At 42.5% G+C, this 20,528-nt stretch overlaps 1 protein-coding gene across 1 annotated transcript in view; it reads left to right on the forward strand.

Annotated features, from left to right (window-relative positions):
- SND1 (staphylococcal nuclease and tudor domain containing 1) overlaps window positions 1-20,528 on the forward strand; it is a 432,660-nt gene that overhangs the window by 173,208 nt on the left and 238,924 nt on the right. The gene's annotated exons all lie outside the window — the stretch shown is intronic.

The raw sequence follows: 20,528 nt of genomic DNA on the forward strand, positions 1-20,528 counted from the left end.
GTTCAGAGAAAGACCGTGATTTGTCTTCTCCTTACTTTCCGTCGGTGGGGATTCTTCCAGGAAGTGTTATGTTTTGGGCCAACTTTTATTATAGGTTCAGAAAGGTAAGGCCATTTGGTTCTAAGTCTGACGTCAACATGTTGAAGCCATATTAGCATTCTTTACCTACATGCAGGTTTTTAAACGATTGGAGTTGTGAGAGGTTTGTCAAAGTAGTGTAAAATAAATATAAATATAACCCATTTTATTATATACCGTAGTTACTAGAATGATAAATTATTGCAAGAGATTTTGAAGCTGGGCAAAAGATGAAATTGCTAATTTTGAGGTAGAGAAACCAAACTGGATTCCCTAAAACAATTATTAATCTCCTCAGATTCCTTGAGAGAATAGGCTCATTTGTCATTGTATAAAACATGACAGAATGCTGTATTCATTCATGAAGTGTAGTGCAAATGATGGCTTTAAGCCTCTTTCAATTTCTAGATCTCTTGTTATCTGATTGAATGTCTGACGTCTCTGTTTCACGAAGTCGATACCATATCACTGATTTACTGGCTCATAAACAATGGCATAGAGACAAGCAAGGAATTCCCCCTGCACGTGTTCATTTCGATTGAAATCCATCCAAAACCACACTGAAAGGAGTGGCAGCGCATATTTGCTTCATGCACAGCCAGTTGTGTGGTGTGTATTCTGGCATCCACCTGGTTTGTTTGAACATTGCCCTTCCCTGATTGTGCTTCGTCCCTAGGAGCAGAGATCACAGCTCAGGGTAGCAGCTGCTGAATGGTTCTAGAAAGTTAGCCCAGGCCTCTGCTCTCAAACACTGTGTGCCTGCTGGGCCTTTGTAAAGTCCTCTGTCTCAGGATCAAAGGACTGACCTCCAGTGTCAGATATGGTGGCAATTCTTAAGCAATTAGGCTCCTCCTTGGTGGGAGAAAACTCGTTTACTGGTTCCTCTGCATCAGAGTTGATTGGATTCTATTTGTGCTGAGCCCAAGTTTTGTCCCCCACGGTTACACTGTGTAAACGATGAATAGTGTATCCCTGCGTAGGGAGAAGGATGCAGCTAAGCTCTGCTGGGCTGGAACATTCCTGATGCAAACTGCTTTTTCCTGGCTCGCCACCTGAAACCACTTGCCTGTCTTCTGGGCCCATCCGTTGCGACAGCGAACATCCATGTGCTCTGGAGTCTGGGAGCAGACAGGGCAGTGGCTGCCTCAGGGGGGCGGCTAGCACATCATCGCACAGTTCTGCCAGTTCCCTTCAGACCTCTGCAGCTGTTCAGTGCAGCACATGGTGATTAAGAGGCACCGAGAGGGAGCATGTGTGCCTGTGTGTGCCTGTGCACGAAAGCTGATTAGTACAGCCTGTCACAGCTTAAACGAGATAATGGAGGTAAAAATCATCTTCTCTGCTCAGACTATTATTTGACCATCCCAGAGAGTCTAGAATAAGACAGTTTGGAGGGGTTTCTAGACTGTAGAGCATTGGGGTTGAAGGTAAAGCGGTGAGGTGCTTTGTTAGATTCAGTGGCCTCCATTTCAGTTATGGAAGTTCACTTTGGTTCCCTCCCAAGACTTAACTCTGGCTAAATGCCTTAAAGTAACCAGGCACCTCCCTGAGCCTTGGTTTTAGCATTTGTGAACTGGGAATATTATTTGCCTTTCCTCTCTCATGGATGAGAATCCAGGATAATACTAGTCATTCATGTTTTTCCAGGTGCCTGTTATGTTATGTGGTTTGGTTTTGTTTAACAATACTGCTTTCGTTTAGAATCTAGCATTGCCTGACTTTCTCAGGTCTGAGGTCAAGAGATGTGAATCAGTGCGCAACTAATTTGACTGCCATCAACCCCTTGTGCAGATTTGGGTGTCACCTGGTTCCAGCTTCCACAAAATGTGTATCTGCTTGTATTGGAGTGTATATGTGTGTGTGTATGTGTGTGTGTATGTGTGTGTGTGTGTTTTATCTGGTTTAAGGGAGAGGTAGGATATGTGCGTATCCTGGAAGTGTTTCAGAAGCTGTCTGAATTGCTATACTGCCTGGTAGAATGCCCTCCCCATCCCTTGTTTACCATCTGCCATCTGTGCTTTCACTAAAATATGACTAAGGAATATGCATGGAGGAGAGAACTGTCTTGCTAATTTCTTCTGGGTTTCTTCATGGTCCCAGTGTAGTGGACGCATGGAATCCTTGGTAACTTCAACATGTCCCTTAGTTTTCCAGAATGGCATCCTTAGTGAGTATAAGGTGGTGAGATGCCCTCCTAAGAGAACCAGAGCTAAGGTCCTCTTCTGACAGCAGGAGCAGTTTCTTTCTCTGTGTACATTTTTTTTCTTAATGTTTAGAGACGGTCAGCCCAAGGAAAGCAGGAGCTTGTGTGCCTAAGTCATTTTGCTCTCAGTGGAATAAGGTAATAATAGCTGAGATCTTCACTGGGAGTTTTCTCCAGCTATTTCATAAAATCTCTAAATATTTTTTAATCTGTTTAATACAGCATTTACAAGTGACATATGAATCACTGTAACTCCTGTCCCTTGATTGCAAAATTTCTATCACCGTGGGAACCATTGTGTTCAAAGTTGTAACTTGTTTGGACAATTGAAGGGTCAAAAATGGTGGATGAGATGAAATTGCAAGAAGCCATGAAGCTTCAGCCCTGGCAACAGATAGGAGAGCCTGGACGAGCATCTATCTCCAGAAACTGTACCCCCCAATTCGTCTGTTCCCTAAAGGTTTTGCCACTGTTTCTGTTGATAGAAGTAAGTTTGGGGGATGAGGCTCATTTGTAAACCAACGGCTGACTTTGTATGATTTTTATGCCATTAAAATTTGTTCCGTAAACTAGGTTGACTCTTTAGGCACTAAAAATTGGGTAATTTTCTTGATAAATGCAGACATTTGGGAAGTTATTGGGCTATGAATTAGGGAATTATTTCTAATTCATACTGTTTTAGATTGTTCTTTTTTGGAAACCTGTTTTACTTGAGGGTTGTACTTTTGGGGACGTGGGGCTCTTTGGGGTAGGTGGAAATGATTTCCATGTGTACCAGATTTACAATTCCAGCAGGTTCAAAACTGAACTCATGGTAAATCTGGTCTGTCTAGAATGGTTGGTATTGTATGTAAACGGTATTATCTCTATTCTAGGTTAATGTGCTTTTATGAACCAGGCCGGCAACCCAACCACTGTTAATAGCCTTGTTTCTATGGGATAAAATACTCTGAGTGTCTAAATCAGCTATGGAAGATATGGCTCATTTGTTCTTCGGTGGTGGCTACCTATGTTGATTTTCATGCTATTCCAATATGTAGCATGAACTAAAGACTTCTGTCTTTTAAGGCACTTCATATAATGCTCATTCTAGTCTAAAGAGTAGAGCTGTCATTTACTGAGTTGTTTCTTGATGGAAAAATACTGAATTTTGTTTTCACTTTATTTAATTTTCACCTCCACCCTGAAAGATATATGTATCATTCCTATTTTCATAGGCATAGAAACTGAAACTCATAGGAATTAGGTATCTTACCCCAGATGTCTATGCTTTTAATCACGATTTTGAATTACAAGGCATCTGGAAACCCCGCTTTCCTGTTGTGTGTACTGAATCATGTGTAGATAGCCAGGGTCACGGTGCTTTTTGGGATATGCCAGTTCTTGTGTATAACATGTACTCTACCTGCTATGAGAAGTTGATTCTCTTCAGCTGCATCGTCCTCATCTACAGATAGCCGCAGGTGGTAAAAGCACCATGGATCAGCCCTCTGATTGCCTTCAGCCCTCTAGACATTATCTCATTAGTCTTTGAGATGTCCTTGTGAAGTGATGTTTCATCAGATTGTTCTTCAGATAAACCAGTGTCAGATTACATGTTCTTCAGTTACGCAGACAATGTGAGGTCATAGGTAACTGTGCTTAAGCCAGTGTGAAGCTTGATTGTCCTTTCTCTTCAATCTCTTGGCAGAGATGAGGCTTCTGGGAGAAGGGGAAGGACAGGTCACTTCTTTATCTTGGGCCAGGGCCCCGCCCAGGTTGAGGAGCACAGGTTGAGGACTGGTCCCTGAAGGTACCCAGTGTAGCCTTCCTCAGCCGAAGCCGTGCTCCACTCAGCCGGTGAGAGCTCTTCAAGGGCATGGAGCTTTTTTGAGGAAGATTCTTTCACTCTTCTCACGGGCTGTATCACAGGGCTGTCCTGTTGCTTAAAAATACTTTTGCCATGTGTTACTTAATCCGCTGTGTTAAGTACAAAGCTGGCAGTCTGGGGATTCTTGTTCTTAATTACCTCTGATGTATTTTAGTTTGGTTTTTGTAAACATTTCCTTTGTCATCTCCACATTTTCCACTTCATATTAATGTGATTCACTCACGCTATGGAAAAGTCCTGTACATTAATGATCAAAACAGGCCCTAAGGTTGTGAATGCATTGTGATTTAAATCGACAGGTTTATGCGAGGTTGCTTGTCCTTGCTTTCTCAGTGCCAGCTGTTACCATCAATGTGGCTGTACATTTTTTGAATAAATGGCTTGAAAGATATTCACCAAATCGAGTGATATTTTGAATGGCTCGTATTTTCTGACCATGCCTTTTCCAAGTAAGACTTCTCCCACTTAGACGGGCCAGGAGTGTGTCAGTGTGCACTGGAGACCAAGGGTCATTTTAGATGCCCTCGACCCCTTGGCTTGACTCATCAACTCCCTTGTCTGGTGAAGGTAGTTAACAGAAATGACTGTAGCATGGCCTGTTTCTAGAGACTCGCTGAGTTGTTCTCAGCAAGGTAGCACTCGCCCTGCTGCCACTTAAGAGCTCTTCTTGATGGGTTTTTGGTTTTTTTATCTGCAGATTGTGCAGAGTACCTCTGTGCTTTAGGGACCATCAGGGTGCTGAGCTGACCATATAGCTCTTTGGCGAAATGTGGTATTTGTATGATGTATATTGTAATGCCTTCTTAGGAAAGGACCTCTTAGTTAAATGAAGAGACTAGAACTTCAAACTGCATTCCTGGAAATGTCTTCTGTATGCTCACCCGTGGGAAATGATTTATTAGCTACAGAATCCTCAGGATCTCCTGTCTTTGGTTACTACTGGGCATTACTTTGTTTAAAGACTTTTCTTGGGCTTCCCTGGTGGCGCAGTGGTTGAGAATCTGCCTGCCAATGCAGGGGACACGGGTTCGAGCCCTGGTCTGGGAAGATCCCACATGCCGCGGGGCAACTGGGCCCGTGAGACACAACTACTGAGCCTGTGCTCTAGAGCCTGTGCCCCGCAACAAGAGAGGCCACGATGGTGAGAGGCCCACGCACCGCGATGAAGAGTGGCCCCCGCTTGCCACAACTAGAGAAAGCCCTCGCACAGAAACGAAGACCCAACACAGCCAAAAATAAATAAATAAGTAAATAAATAAAGACTTTTCTTCCCTGGACTCCCAAGTTGCTTGTAGGTTCTGGTGAAGTTCCTTACATTTATAACTGATTTTTGGTCAGCTTGTCTGAAGCCACCCACTCCTGATCTTTTCAACGAGGATTCTGAAATGTCGTCCTTGGGGCTGGAACTTTCCATGCTTGTTCTCTGCAAATTGGGATTTTATTTTAGGGGGAGATTTGTGCTGAATCAGCTCAGCTGTGTTTGGGGGTAGGGAGAGAACAGGCTTTTTTTCCTGCTTTAAAAATAACCCTTATGTGCCAAAAACCCTATAAAATGTGCTGAATTGCAAATCTTCCAACTTCCTATACCTCCTGGTTTACAGCAAATAGATTCTTTTGAGCTTAGGCTCAATGACAGTGTGTAGAATATCTTATAGTGTGGAAGAGAGTAAAGTGAGACTGTCCAGATGTGCTCAGTTGGAAAGGAAACCCAGCTCCTGCTATCTTTTCTCACAATATTTTTTTATTCGGTAGTTTCATCTTACAAGGGTCTATATAGGATTAGCACATATAACTTTGCTAGTAAGAAAAAGGTTTTGGTGTTTTTGCAAAGTAAGGCATCATTCAGAAGTAGTGAGTCCAATTTTTAGGCACAGGCTCTTAAGGGTTTCTTTCTGTGGCCTCTGTTTTTGCTGTGTCCAGAAAGTTAGGCTCATATTTCCAGTTGCTTGAGTATTTCTTTCCCAAGGGCATGAACAACCTGTGGGTGTACAAGAAGGTAGTATGCACAATTGTCTTGGTTCTAAGGTGGAAATTCCTCCAATTCTGTTTTATTATTTTAAGACTTTTTTTGATGTGGACCGTTTTTTTTTTAATTAATTTTTAAATTTATTTATTTATTTTTATTTTTTGGCTGTGTTGGGTCTTTCTTGCTACGCGCGTGCTTTCTCTAGTTGTGGCGAGCAGGGGCTACTCCTCGTTGGGGTGCACGGGCTTCTCACTGCGGTGGCTTCTCTTGTTGCAGAGCACGGGCTCTAGGTGCATGGACTTCAGTAGTTGTGGCACACGTGCTTCAGTAGTTGTGGCTCGCAGGCTCTAGAGCGCAGGCTCAGTAGTTGTGGTGCACGGGCTTAGTTGCTCCGCGGCATGTGGGATCTTCCCGGACCAGGGCTCGAACCCGTGTCTCCTGCATTGGCAGGCGGATTCTTAACCACTGCGCCACCAGGGAAGTCCAATGTAGACCATTTTTAAAGTCTTTATTGAATTTGTTACAATATTGCTTCTTTTTTTTATGTTTTGGTTTTTTGGCCAGGAGGCATGTGGGATCTTAGCTCCCCAACCAGGGATCGAACCTGCACCCCCTGCATTGGAAGGTGAAGTCTTAACCACTGGACCGCCAGGGAAGTCCCCTCCAATTCTTTACAGCTGGGTGACTGAAGTGGTGTCTTAGGGCTGCAGCTTCATAATTAAGGCCATGCAGTTGTGAGCTCAAAGGCTATGTGCTCCTTGTTTTCATGCGTTTAAAATCTGAGCGAAACTTTTGGTTCTTACTGAATCGCGTTCTTTTGTTGATACGTGCAACTGCCGTCTTGCTTTCACTTACCAGTTATCTTTTCTCTGGCAAATTTTCAGGTATTCCTAAAGTGCTGCAATTCTACCCCATGAGGATTGCTGCCTTGGATGGTCTTTCCTGGTGTTTTCATAATGATGGGTGTAGCGGGATGAATAGTGTCCCCTCAGAATTCATGTCCTTTTAGAACCTCAGAATGTGACCTTATCTGGAAATAGGGTCTTCACAGATGTAATGGGTTAAAATGAGATCCTACTGGATTAGGGTGGGGTCTGAACCCAAAGACCTGTGCCTTCCTTAGAAGAGGGTAGGACACAGACAGAGAAGGAAGCACACGTGACAGTGGAGATGGAGATTGAAGTGACGCAGCTGCGGCATGGAATGCCAAGGAGACGGCCAGGAGCCACCAGTAGCTAGGAAGAGGCAAGGAAGGATTCTTCCCTAGAGCCTTCAGAGGGCGCATCGGCCCTGTGTACATCTTGAAGTCAGACTTGAGGCTTCCGAAGTCATTAGAGTAAATTTCTGTTGTAAGCCAACCAGTTTGTGGTGCTTGGGTTACAGCAACCCTAGGAAAGTAAAGCAGCGGAAATGTAGGTTAGCTTCCTTTTTTTTTTTTTTTTTAATTTTTAAAATTTATTTATTTATTTATTTATTTATGGCTGCGTTGGGTCTTCGTTGCTGCGTGCGGGCTTTCTCTAGTTGCAGCGAGTGGGGGCTACTCTTTGTTGTGGTGCGCGGGCTTCTTCTTGAGGTAGCTTCTCTTGTTGCGGAACATGGGCTCTGGGCGTGTGGGCTTCAGTAGTTGCAGCACGCGGGCTCGTAGTTGTGGCTCGCAGGCTCTAGAGCTCAGGCTCAGTAGTTGTGGCTCACGGGCTTAGTTGCTCCATGGCATGTGGGATCCTCCCAGACCAGGGCTCGAACCCGTGTCCCCTGCATTGGCAGGCGGATTCTTAACCACTGCGCCACCAGGGAAGCCCAGGTTAGCTTCTTTGTCTGTTTGGCCAGTTGACTCTTGGGTAGAGTTCTCGTTTTTCAGTTTTGTACAAGACTGTCTCGTCTTTCGGTATTTGTGTTTATTCTTTCCGTCGTTACTCCTCCTGGGCTTTAATGCCGTCCCATCTTCAGACCAGCTGACAATTGGTATAGAGTAATTAATACTTGAGAGCACATTTCTGGTGTTGTCGGTAGGCTCACCCTCGGGCTTCTGTCCTGTTTCCCTTCCTTGAAGGATGAGTGCTGATGTCCACTTAAGAGGGCTGCCACAGTCACGGGGCCTCCATCACTTGGACTTCGATCATTAGTGTTTTGAAGTATGGCGCACCCTGGGAGAAATCATTCCTGGCAGGAGCTTTTGATGAACCATGCTCATCCCATTTAAGGCTGATGAATAGGACATTAGGAATAATAAGCACCATGTGTAACATGTCGCCTGCTTAGGGTGTGTGCTATGGGGTACTGTGCATGAGTGTTCTTCTGTAACTACAGGAATCTCAGGTTTTGTCTTTAATCTGGTCATTTTGGACCAGAAAATTTTTCTGCAACTTTGCCTTCCCACCTCTTCTGACTGCAAAAAGTGCTTGGGCTGGGCTGATGAGCAGGTGGTCCTCTTCTGAAGACAAAGGTTGAGTAGGTTTATCCTTTTGGAGGACTCAGTCCCTAGGAGAAGGCCAGAAGTGGCAGCCTGGTGAAGTCAACTCATTTTTATTATTCATTCAGCAAATATTTCTTGAGCAATTACTCCATACCACACCTTGTTCAAGACATTGGGGATCGAGCCTTACAAACACCTGTTCTCATGGAACTAATAGTTTAGAAAAGGCACATGGTAGTTGGGTACCTTTTTGGAGGAAAAATATGAATAAAATATCATCTCTGTCACAAGTTGCCTACAGTCTAACTGCGATAAGATTACATCAAAATGTGTGAAGTTGAGTAAGAACAGATTTGAATAACTGAGATAAGAAACATGTCTCTTGGCAGGATTGGATTAATATTAATGTGAATTGTACAGATCATAGTTGTCTTTCAGAGATGAGAGGTCACACCTGCTGTGTGACCTTCTGCACTTAATGGCTTCAGCTGTCTCTTAAATATGAATATTTCCACCCCTGATTTCTTTCTTTGCCTTAAGATCAGCTTCCAGCTGCTGAATACTAGATACCCAAATACAGATGCCAGTAGATAGCTGTCATCTATTATGTCTAAAATGTAGTTCTTGGCTTCCATACGATTTTCTTCCCTGCTCACAAACTGCCTTGGCTACCTTTGTTGTTGGTCTTAAATAATGTCACCACCCACCTGTTATCCCAAACTTTAGTATCAGCAGTCTCCCCATCTCAATTTCATCTGATTCTGCCGTAGTTATCACTTCCAAATCTCCCTTTTCACAGTATTACCCATGGCGACTAGTCTGTGTGCTCCTGATCTCACAGTTACTGCAGCTCCATGTCAAGTAGTTCTGCTCCTAGTCTCTGCCATCTTTCATATTGCTGTCAGTCATGGTCATCTCACAGACTCTGGTGACACCCAGATGGATGCAGAAAAGCATCTGACTCCTTAAACGAAGATAAAGGAAAGCCGGTTGTGTATAAAATAGCATAATGTCATTTAGGGATGTTTCCACTTCCAGTCTTACTTCCTACTCTACCCTCCACATGATACGTCACAAATAACTTCTCACCCTTGTGTCGACATGCCAAGCCCTTTTACAGCTTCTCGCTTTCACACTTCTTTTTCTGTAAGAATCTTAGCACGGTTCCGTATTCCTGGCTCCCCATGTAATGTCGGGGGCTGGCTGTCCTATTACTCCCCTGTGCCCATTTCTGGAGTATCTGTTCCCAGGTCTCACCTCCCTCACCCTCTATGGGGCCAGAGAGCCTGTGTGACCCTTTCTTCAGCTCTCAGCTCCTGATGTCAGGAATCAGATTAGGATCCCCCAATAAGTCTTTATAGAGATGGTGGGATTTGTCCTCTATCTGGCAGTTCTTAAGAAAGATTGGAAGTCTTTGGATATAGAGAAGGGATGTAAAAAGCTCATGGCGTAGCTCTAAGCTGGACAGATGGTTTTCCTGTCACCTGTCTTCTTTAATTTCCTCATACAATATAGACCTCGAGCCCCACTTCAACGAGACTTTAGGCATAGCTCTGTCTGACAAATAAAAACCAAGACCTTAAAAACAGGTAGACTAAGGATGTTTTTGTTTTTCTGGATATGAGTTATGGTTATGAACTAATCGCTCCCCCACTGGCAGCGTGCTGGATGCCTGCGAGGCCACCCTCCCTGTGGGCTCTTCGTGAGGCAGCCCAAGCCGCCACTCCTTAGTGCAGGAGGTCAACTTTGGGGCTGTTTCTGCGTCTTTTTGAAAATGTGCAGCATTTGTAATTTGTTCTCTTGAAAAATGATTTTTGACAGAGGGATTTACCCAACTAGTAGGCAATAAGTTAATATTTTTCACTTGGATCGTTCATTATGATTTTAAACCTCTAAGTGACAGACGCTTGATGGCCCCTGACTGCTCACTGACGTTCCCATTCCCTGGGACACGGGCTTCATAATGTTCGTCTTCTCCAACAATAGTCCAAATGTATTGGAAGTAAATAAGTCCCTAACTGGCTCCGCTTGGCCATTTCTGCGGTGTATCGGGTACCTTTTAGCCTGGCAGGTTGCTGCTGAGCCCAGCTCCTCAGAGCCTGTCAGGCTAGACTTCGATGCGAGGGTTGGGCGGGGGGGGACTGGGCAGGAGAGGCCCGTTAAGCATCAGGTTTTCCTCTCACGAGGCCCAGTTTCTGCAGCCTGTAAATCTCTGACACCCCTTTATCCAAAAAAGAGGGAGGGGGAGGGAATGTAAGGAAAGGAGGAGAGGAGGTAAGTAAATAGCGGACTGACCTGGGCCCTGATCAGAAATTGGCTGAACGTTTTGGTGAAATATTGCCACAGGCCGTTGGTGAGCTGGGGAAGCTTCTTAACTCTCCTACTGAATATTAAGAGCTGAGAGATGCATCCCTAACTGTATGGTCTGTGCATTCATGTCGCCTCTGTTTCTTCATTTGTAAAATGGGCGTGTTATTTTGACAGCTGCGACTCGTTAGGTGTGCCAGGATAGGGAGGGAATGGAGGCAGACAGCTGCATTAGGAGTAACTTTTGGGCAGGGCACAAAGGATGGAACCTTGTAAGTTCCTAGGATGGAAATAGAAACTAGCACCTCAAATGCAAACCTGTAGCATTGTCCACAATTGTCAGCCCACATTACAATGAAGAGGTAGGACATTTCTGTGACCTCAGAGGCTAGAAGATATGTGGCTGAATATTGTGTATGTTCAAATTCTTACACTTGGGATGAGTTTATTTCTTCCAGTCTGTCTTATTCTCTTGATTCATAAAATACAAAGGAATCTATTTTTGTAAGATCTTAAAGAATCCAGAAAGGGTCAACTGGTCATGCTGGTATCTCTGACCAGACTCTCTGACGTAACGGTCATCTACCGATCACTGTGTAGTTTTCCTGGTAGTCACTCTGGGGAGGGCAGGTCAGTTCCCCTTGCCTGGGATGGAGGTGGGAAAACTTGGGTTCCTGGAGCCAAGGGACCTGAAGTATGAAGTACATCTAGTCCTTGTTCACCTAACTCCATGACCTTGGATGATGGTTCCTTTTATTTTATTATATTTCCTTAATTTCCTTGTTGGTAAAAAGGGAGTGAACATTTTTTTGCCCTGTTTTTGCTGAATTGATCTACCTGATCCTTTTACAGTTCTGAAAGTTTAATCTTTTGACACCAAAGATTTATTTTAAATAACAATGAATGGGGATACCTGTGGTAGCCAAAACACAAGAGTTGAGGGTTATGTTTGCATGTGTTGAAGATAAATCTCCACCACCTTTATGGTGTGGCTTTAATTATCTTTTACCAACCAGACTCCTACCTCCCCAAGAGAAAGCTAGGAGATTGAATTCATTCTTTTCCTGCTATGCTTATGTTACTGAGTTATGGTCACAGTATCTTTTATATCTTTTCAACTGAAATTTAAATTTTAAACTGTTATGGTTGTGGTCACAGTCAAGTTTCCCATTGGGGCAAGGACCTCTTTTCTCCCTTTTCTGGGACCTCTGTCTTCAAATGATTTTCTCCCATTGGGGGGCTGGTGTTTTGTTTCCCTCCATCACTCATCAGTTGGCTACATTTTGAAATCATGGCTTTGGAAACCAAATGCGTCACAGTGACTGACTCTGAGGCAGCCTGGAGCCTTTTCACATTTTCTACTAGTTTCTCCCATTGCCAGTGGTGCTGCCAGCTGTGTGGAAGAAAAGCTGTGTGCGGATTGAGCTCCCCAGCATGGGAGAGTTTTTGAAGATGAGAGACAAAGATGAGTCGTGTTGCCGCTCTTCCGTGCTTCTGCTTTGGTGGTCGCTCATCATAGCTTCCCGAAGGGGAAATGGTAATAAGATCACTAAGTCTAGGTAGATTTATGACGTCTCTCTTGCCGTTCAGAGAGTGAACGTGGTATTGATAGTCTTTAATATCTCCTCCTGTACCAACACATACTCCCCATTCCTTTCCTTCCGTCTCTCTAACCTTCTGGTGGTTTTCCTTCCTTTTCCCTCCCCTCCTTCCGCCTTGCATTTACCATCCCCCTCCTCAAAGGTGCTCAGACCTGTGACACGAACAGCTTCAAAATTCCAAGCCCGTAGTAGCTCTCATTTTCCAATACACACATCCTATCTGCCGTACTGTCTGACTTGGCCGTTGCCCTGGATCCCTGGGACCTTTCTGGCCTTAAGAGGAAAAAAAGTGATTTGCTAAATGTCATCTTTTCTTGTTTCTGTTCTTCCTCCCAGCAGCATGGAACTTGGTCCATGACCAAAGCTGACAAAGCATCAGCTTCTCTCTGAACAAGGTCCACTTGGTTTGCTTGGCAGTTCTAGCTTCTCCTTGGGCCGTCTCGGATGAACACAAAATTTGACAGGCTAGGTGATGTTGTGATACATTTTAAATTGTCTGCCTGCTTCAACTGTTACTTCCCCTGTTTCTGGAAAAGGGAAAACATGGATGAGGAAGAAACTGCTGGTCAGTGCTTTTAGTCTGGATTGCCCTGCCCTGGGGGATTGTAGTCAGTGGGCCAGGGTGTGTGTGTCCTTGCTAGGTGCTCTGGTAATATGTCAGCTTGATGCTGCCCCAAGCACAAGACCTTGTGGGGTGCTTGCACATTGTACTCACTAAGAAAAGAATAACTGTTTGGAAGACACTGGGACCTGCTTCCGAATCTGTGGGAAGTGTGTTTTCCTTGGATGGTCTACCTTCCTGGAATTGGCATTTGGATTTGATCCTTTCTTCCTTGACTCCAAGTCGTTACCCCTGTCCTCCACCCCTGTGTGTCCAGGTTGATGAGTTTTGGGTTCTTGCTTCTTCCTTTTCTTGCAGAGATTCCTCTTTGCATTGATGTGTATCTATGGCGAGGCAAAGATACTTTTCCTTACAGAATTTTTAAATTTAATTTTTAAACAGCCAGGAAGACATAATTTGAAACATTTTTTGGTTGTTTTATATAACATGTTCTTAACTTTAAAAAAAGAAATAGATGGAGGTGTCATTTTTAGAAAGGACATATATGGATAAAGCAGTGCATCTTTTTTTACTTTCTCCTAAAGATTTTCAAAGTCAAATCAAGAAACTAAATCCTTTTTATTGTTTCATTTGCTGAAACAGACATTTTGAAGTCATTTGGCAGGAAAGCCAGTATGGAAACGTAGGATATTTTTGACAAACTATTGTATAAAATAGGCAGACAATTAAATTAGATAACATATCTTTTATCTTTTAGGTATTTTTCTTATAGATATTTTTCTTTGCTAGGAAACCAATAACATTGTTTTAAGTTTTTCTTGTGTGTGTGTGTGTGTGTGTGTGTGTGTGTTGGGGGGCTTGCTTATTTTATTTTTTTTAACATCTTTACTGGAATATAATTGCTTTACAATGTTGTGTTAGTTTCTGCTGTATAACAAAGTGAATCAGCTACACATATACATATATCCCCATATCCCCTCCCTCTTGCGTCTGCCACCCACCCTCCCTATCCCAGCCCTCTAGGTGGTCACAAAGCACCGAGCTGCTCTCCCTGTGCTATGTGGCTGCTTCCCACTAGCTATCTGTTTTACATTTGGTAATGTATATATGTCCATGCCACTCTCTCACTTCGTCCCAGCTTACCCTTCCCCCTCCCCGTGTCCTCAGGTCCATTCTCTACATCTGCGTCTTTATTCCTGTCCTGCCCCTAAGTTCTTCAGAACCATTTTTTTTTTTTTTTTTTTTTTTAGATTCCATATATATGTGTTAGCACACGGTATTTGTTTTTCCCTTTCTGACTTACTTCACTCTGTATGACAGACTCTGGGTCCATCCACCTCACTACAAATAACTCAATTTCGTTTCTTTTTATGGCTGAGTAATATTCCATTGTATATATGTGCCACATCTTCTTTATCCATTCATCTGTTGATGGACACTTAGGTTGCTTCCATATCCTGGCTATTGTAAATAGAGCTGCAGTGCACATCGTGGTACATGACTCTTTTGGAATTATGGTTTTCTCAGGGTATATGCCCAGGAGTGAGATTGCTGGGTCGTATGGTAGTTCTATTTTGAGTTTTTTAAGGAGCCTCCGTACTGTTCTCCATAGTGGCTGTGTCAAATTACATTCCCACCAACAGTGCAAGAGGGTTCCCTTTTCTTCACACCCTCTCCAGCATTTATTGTTTGTAGATTTTTATTAAAAATTTATTTATTTATTTATTTTTGGCTGTGTTGGGTCTTGGTTTCTGTGCGAGGGCTTTCTCCAGTTGTGGTGAGCGGGGGCCACTCTTCATCGCGGTGCGCGGGCCTCTCACTGTCGCGGCCTCTCTTGTTGCGGAGCACAGGCTCCAGATGCGCAGGCTCAGTAGTTGTGGCTCACGGGCTTAGTTGCTCCGCGACATGTGGGATCTTCCCAGACCAGGGCTCGAACCCGTGTCCCCTGCATTGGCAGGCAGGTTCTCAACCACTGCGCCACCAGGGAAGCCCTGTAGATTTTTTGATGATGGCCATTCTGACTGGTGTGAGGTGATACCTCATTGTAGTTTTGATTTGCATTTCTCTAATGATTAGTGATGTTGAGCATCTTTTCATGTGTTTGTTGGCAATCTGTATATCTTCTTTGGAGAAATGTCTATTTAGGTCTTCTGCCCATTTTTGGATTGGGTTGTTTGTTTTTTTGATGTTGAGCTGCATGAGCTGCTTGTAAACTTTGGAGATTAATCCTTTGTCAGTTGCTTCATTTGCAAATATTTTCTCCCATTCTGAGGGTTGTCTTTTCATCCTGTTTATGGTTTCCTTTGCTGTGCAAAAGGTTTTGAGTTTCATTAGATCCCATTTGTTTATTTTTGTTTTTATTGCCATTTCTCTAGGAGGTGGGTCAAAAAGGATCTTGCTGTGATTTATGTCATAGAGTGGTTTGCCTATGTTTTCCTCTTAGAGTTTTATAGTGTCTGGCCTTATATTTAGGTCTTTAATCCATTTTGAGTTTATTTTTGTGTATGGTGTTAGGGAGTGTTCTAATTTCATTCTTTTACATGTAGCTGTCCAATTTTCCCAGCACCACTTATTGAAGAGGCTGTCTTTTCTCCATTGTATATTCTTGCCTCCTTTATCAAAAATAAGGTGACCATATGTGTATGGGTTTATCTCTGGGCTTTCTGTCCTGTTCCATTGATCTATAGTTCTGTGTTTGTGCCAGTACCATACTGTCTTGATTACTGTAGCTTTGTAGTATAGTCTGAAATCTGGGAGCCTGATTCCTCCAGCTCCGTTTTTCTTTCTCAAGATTGCTTTGGCTATTCGGGGTCTTCTGTGTTTCCATAGAAATTGTGAAATTTTTTGTTCTGGTTCTGTGAAAAATGCCATTGGTAGTTTGATAGTGATTGCATTGAATCTGTAGATTGCTTTGGGTAGTATAGTCATTTTCACAATGTTGATTCTCCCCATCCAAGAATGTGGTATATCTCTCCATCCGTTTGTATCATCTTTAATTTCTTTCATCAGTGTCTTTTAATTTTCTGCATACAGGTATTTTGTCTCCCTAAGTAGGTTTATTCCTAGGTATTTTATTCTTTTTGTCGCAGTGGTAAATGGGAGTGTTTCCTTAATTTCTCTTTCAGACTTTTCATCGTTAGTGTATAGGAATGCAAGAGACTTCTGTGCATTAATTTTGTATCCTGCTACCTTACCAAATTCATTGATTAGTTCTAGTAGTTTTCTGGTAGAGTCTTTAGGATTCTCTATGTATAGTATCATGTCATCTGCAAACAGTGACAGCTTTACTTCTTCTTTTCCAACTTGGATTCCTTTTATTTCTTTTTCTTCTCTGATTGCTGTGGCTAGGACTTCCAAAACTATGTAGAATAATAGTGGTGAGAGTGGGCAACCTTGTCTTGTTCCTGATTTTAGAGTAAATGGTTTCAGTTTTTCTCCATTGAGAGCACTGTTGGCTGTGGGTTTGTCATATATGGCCTTTATTATGTTGAGGTAAGTTCCCTCTACGCGTACTTTCTGGAGGGTTTTTATCATAAATGGGTGTTGAATTTTGTCGAAAGCTTTTTCTGCATCTATTGAGGTGATCATATGGTTTTTCTCCTTCAGTTTGTTAATATGTTGTATCACATTGATTGATTTGCATATACTGAAGAATCCTTGCATTCCTGGGATAAACCCCACTTGATCATGGTGTATGATCCTTTTAATGTGCTGTTGAATTCTGTTTGCTAGTATTTTGTTGAGGATTTTTGCGTCTGTGTTCATCAGTGATATTGGCCTGTAGTTTTCTTTTTTTGTGGCATCTTTGTCTGGTGTTGGTATCAGGGTGATGGTGGCCTTGTAGAATGAGTTTGAGACTGTTTCTCCCTCTACTATATTTTGGAAGAGTTTGAGAAGGATAGGTGTTAGCTCTTCTCTAAATGTTTGATAGAATTCGCCTGTGAAGCCATCTGGTCCTGGGCTTCTGTTTGTTGGAAGATTTTTAATCAGAGTCTCAATTTCAGTGCTTGTGGTTGGTCTGTTTATATTTTCCATTTCTTCTAGGTTGTCCATTTTATTGGCATAGAGTGGCTTGTAGTAATCTCTCATGATCCTTTGTATTTCTGCAGTGTCCGTTGTTACTTCTCCATTTTCATTTCTAATTGTTGATTTGAGTCTTTTCATTTTTTTCTTGATGAGTCTGGCTAATTGTTTATCAATTTTGTTTTTCTTTTTTTGTTTTTTGTTTTTAATTAATTAATTAATTTATTTATTTTTGGCTGTGTTGGGTCTTCGTTTCTGTGTGAGGGCTTTCTCTAGTCGTGGCGAGTGGGGGCCACTCTTCATCGTGGTGCGCAGGCCTCTCACTGTCGCGGCCTCTCTTGTTGCGGAGCACAGGCTCCAGACGCGCAGGCTTAGTAGTTGTGGCTCACGGGCCTAGTTGCTCTGCGGCATGTGGGATCTTCCCAGACCAGGGCTCGAACCTGTGTCGCCTGCATTGGCAGGCAGATTCTCAACCACTGCACCACCAGGGAAGCCCCCAATTTCATCTTCTCAAAGAACCAGCTTTTAGTTTTATTGACCTTTGCTACTGTGTCCTTCATTTCTTTTTCATTTATTTCTCATCTGATTTTTATGCTTTCTTTCCTTCTGCTAACTTTGGGGCTTTTTTTGTTCTTCTTTCTCTAATAGCTTTAGGTGTGAGGTTAGGTTGTATATTTGAGATTTTTCTTGTTTCTTGAGGTAAGATTGTATCGCTATAAACTTCCCTCTTAGAACTGCTTTTGTTGCATCCCATAGGTTTTGGGTCATCATGTTTTCATTGTCATTTGTTTCTAGGTATTTTTTGATTTCCTCAGTGATCTCTTGGTTATTTAGTAGTGTATTGTTTAGCCTCCATGTGTTTGTATTTTTTACAGTTTTTTTCCTGTAATTGATATCTAATCTCACAGTGTTGTGGTCAGAAAAGACACTTGATGCGATTTCAATTTTCTTAAATTTACCAAGGCTTGATTTGTGACCCAAGATATGATCTATCCTGGAGAATGTTCCATGAGCACTTGAGAAGAAAGTGTATTCTAATGTTTTTGGATGGAATGTCCCATAAATATCAATTAAGTCCATCTTGTCTAATGTATCATTTCAAGCTTGTGTTTCCTTATTTATTTTCATTTTGGATGACCTGTCCATTGGTGAAAGTGGGGTGTTAAAGTCCCCCACTGTTATTGTGTTACTGTCGATTTCCCCTTTTATGGCTGTTAGCATTTGCGTTATGTATTGAGGTGCTTCTATGTTGGAGGCATAAATATTTACAATTGTTATGTCTTCTTCTTGGATTGATCCCTTGATCATTATGTAGTGTCCTTCTTTGTCTCTTGTAATAGTCTTTATTTTAAAGTCTATTTTGTCTGATATGAGTATTGCTACTCCAGCTTTCTTTTGATTTCCATTTGCATGGAATATCTTTTTCCATCCCCTCACTTTCAGTCTGTATGTGTCCCTAGGTCTGAAGTGGGTCTCTTGTAGACAGCATATATATGAGTCTTGGTTTTGAATCCATTCAGCCAGTCTGTGTCTTCTGGTTGGAGCATTTAATCCATTTACATTTAAGGTAGTTATTGATATGTATGTTCCTATTACCATTTTCTTAATTGTTTTGGGTTTGTTATTGTAGGGCTTTCCTTCTCTTGTGTTTCCTGCCTAGAGAAGTTCCTTTAGCATTTGTTGTAAAGCTGGTTTGGTGGTGCTGAATTCTCTTAGCTTTTGCTTGTCTGTAAAGGTTTTAATTTCTCCCTTGAATCTGAATGAGATCCTTGCTGGGTGGAGTAATCTTGGTTTTAGGTTTTTCCCTTTCATCACTTTAAATATGTCCTGCCACTCCCTTCTGGCGTGCAGAGCTTCTGCTGAAAGATCAACTGTTAAGCTTATGGGGATTCCCTTGTGTGTTATTTGTTGCTTTTTCCCTGCTGCTTGTAGTATTTTTTCTTTGTATTTAATTTTTGATAGTTTGATTAATGTGTGCCTTGGCGTGTTTCTCCTTGGATTTATCCTGTATGGGACTCTCTGCGCTTCCTGGGCTTGATTGACTATTTCCTTTCCCATATTAGGGAAGTTTTCAACTATAATCTCTTCACATATTTTCTCAGTCCCTTTCTTTTTCTCTTCTTCTTCTGGAACCCCTGTAATTCGAATGTTGGTGTGTTTAATGTTGTCCCAGAGGCCTGTGGAACTGTCCTCATTTCTTTTCGTTCTTTTTTCTTTGTTCTGCTCTGTGGTAGTTATTGCCACTATTTTATCTTCCAGGTCACTTATCCTTTCTTCTGCCTCAGTTATTCTGCTATTGAGTCCTTCTAGAGAATTTTTAATTTCATTTATTGTGTTTTTGATCATTGTTTGCTCTTTAGTTCTTCTGGGTCATTGTTAAACATTTCTTGTATTTTTTCCATTCTATTTCTACGATTTTGGGTCATCTTTACTATCATTACTCTGAATTCTTTTTCAGGTAGACTGCCTATTTCCTCTTAATTTATTTGGTCTGGTGGGGCTGTACCTTGCTCCTTCATCTACTGTGTGTTTCTTTGCCTTTTCATTTTGCTTAACTTACTGTGTTTGGGGTCTCCTTTTCGCAGGCTGCAGGTTCGTAGTTCCCGTTGTTTTTGGTGTCTGCCCCCATGTGGGTAAGGCTGATTCAGTGGGTTGTGTAGGCTTCCTGGTGGAGGGGACTGGTGCCTGTGTTCTCGTGGATGAGGCTGGATCTTGTTTTTCTGGTGGGCAGGACCTCGTCTGGTGGTGTGTTTTGGGGTGAGCTTCTTATGATTTCAGGCAGCCTCTGTGCTAATGGGTGGGGTTGTGTTCCTGTCTTGCTAGTTGTTTGGCATAGGGTTTCCAGCACTGTACCTTGCTGGTAATTGAGTGGAGCTGGGTCTTAGTGTTGAGATGGAGATCTCTGGGAGAACTTTTGCCATTTGATACTACGTGGAGCTGGGAGCTCTCTGGTGGACCAGTGTCCTAAACTCGGCTCTCCCACCTCAGAGGCACAGGCCTGATACCCGGCCGGAGCACCAAGACCCTGTCAGCCACATGGCTTTTGGGAAGTCTGAGGTTTTCTGCCAGTGTTCAGTAGGTGTCCTGTAGGAGTTGTTCCACTTGTAGATGTATTTTTGATATATTTGTGGGGAGGAAGGTGATCTCCATGTCTTACTCCTCCACTATCTTGAAGGTCCTTGCTTATTTTTTATGTTAATTATTTGAGTAGGTAATACATTCGTTTGGTTCAAAACTTAAATGCTAATAAAGACTATAAAATCGAAGAGCTCCCTTGTATCCTGGTCCTTTACCAATTGAGTTTACCTTCTCAGAAACAACTAGTATTATTTCCTTGTAAATCTTTCCAGAGATATTTTAGGCCTATATAGACAGATGTGTTTGTGGGGGGATATTCTTCAAATACTGGTATCATAAATAGTTAAAATTTCGTATGTATTAGGAAAAATGGTATCTCTGCGTTTGTATTTCATTTTACGTGCTTAAAAGTACTAAAGAGTTGTTG

This window comes from Eschrichtius robustus, chromosome 8 (assembly GCF_028021215.1).
Source record: "Eschrichtius robustus isolate mEscRob2 chromosome 8, mEscRob2.pri, whole genome shotgun sequence".
NCBI lineage: Eukaryota > Metazoa > Chordata > Mammalia > Artiodactyla > Eschrichtiidae > Eschrichtius > Eschrichtius robustus.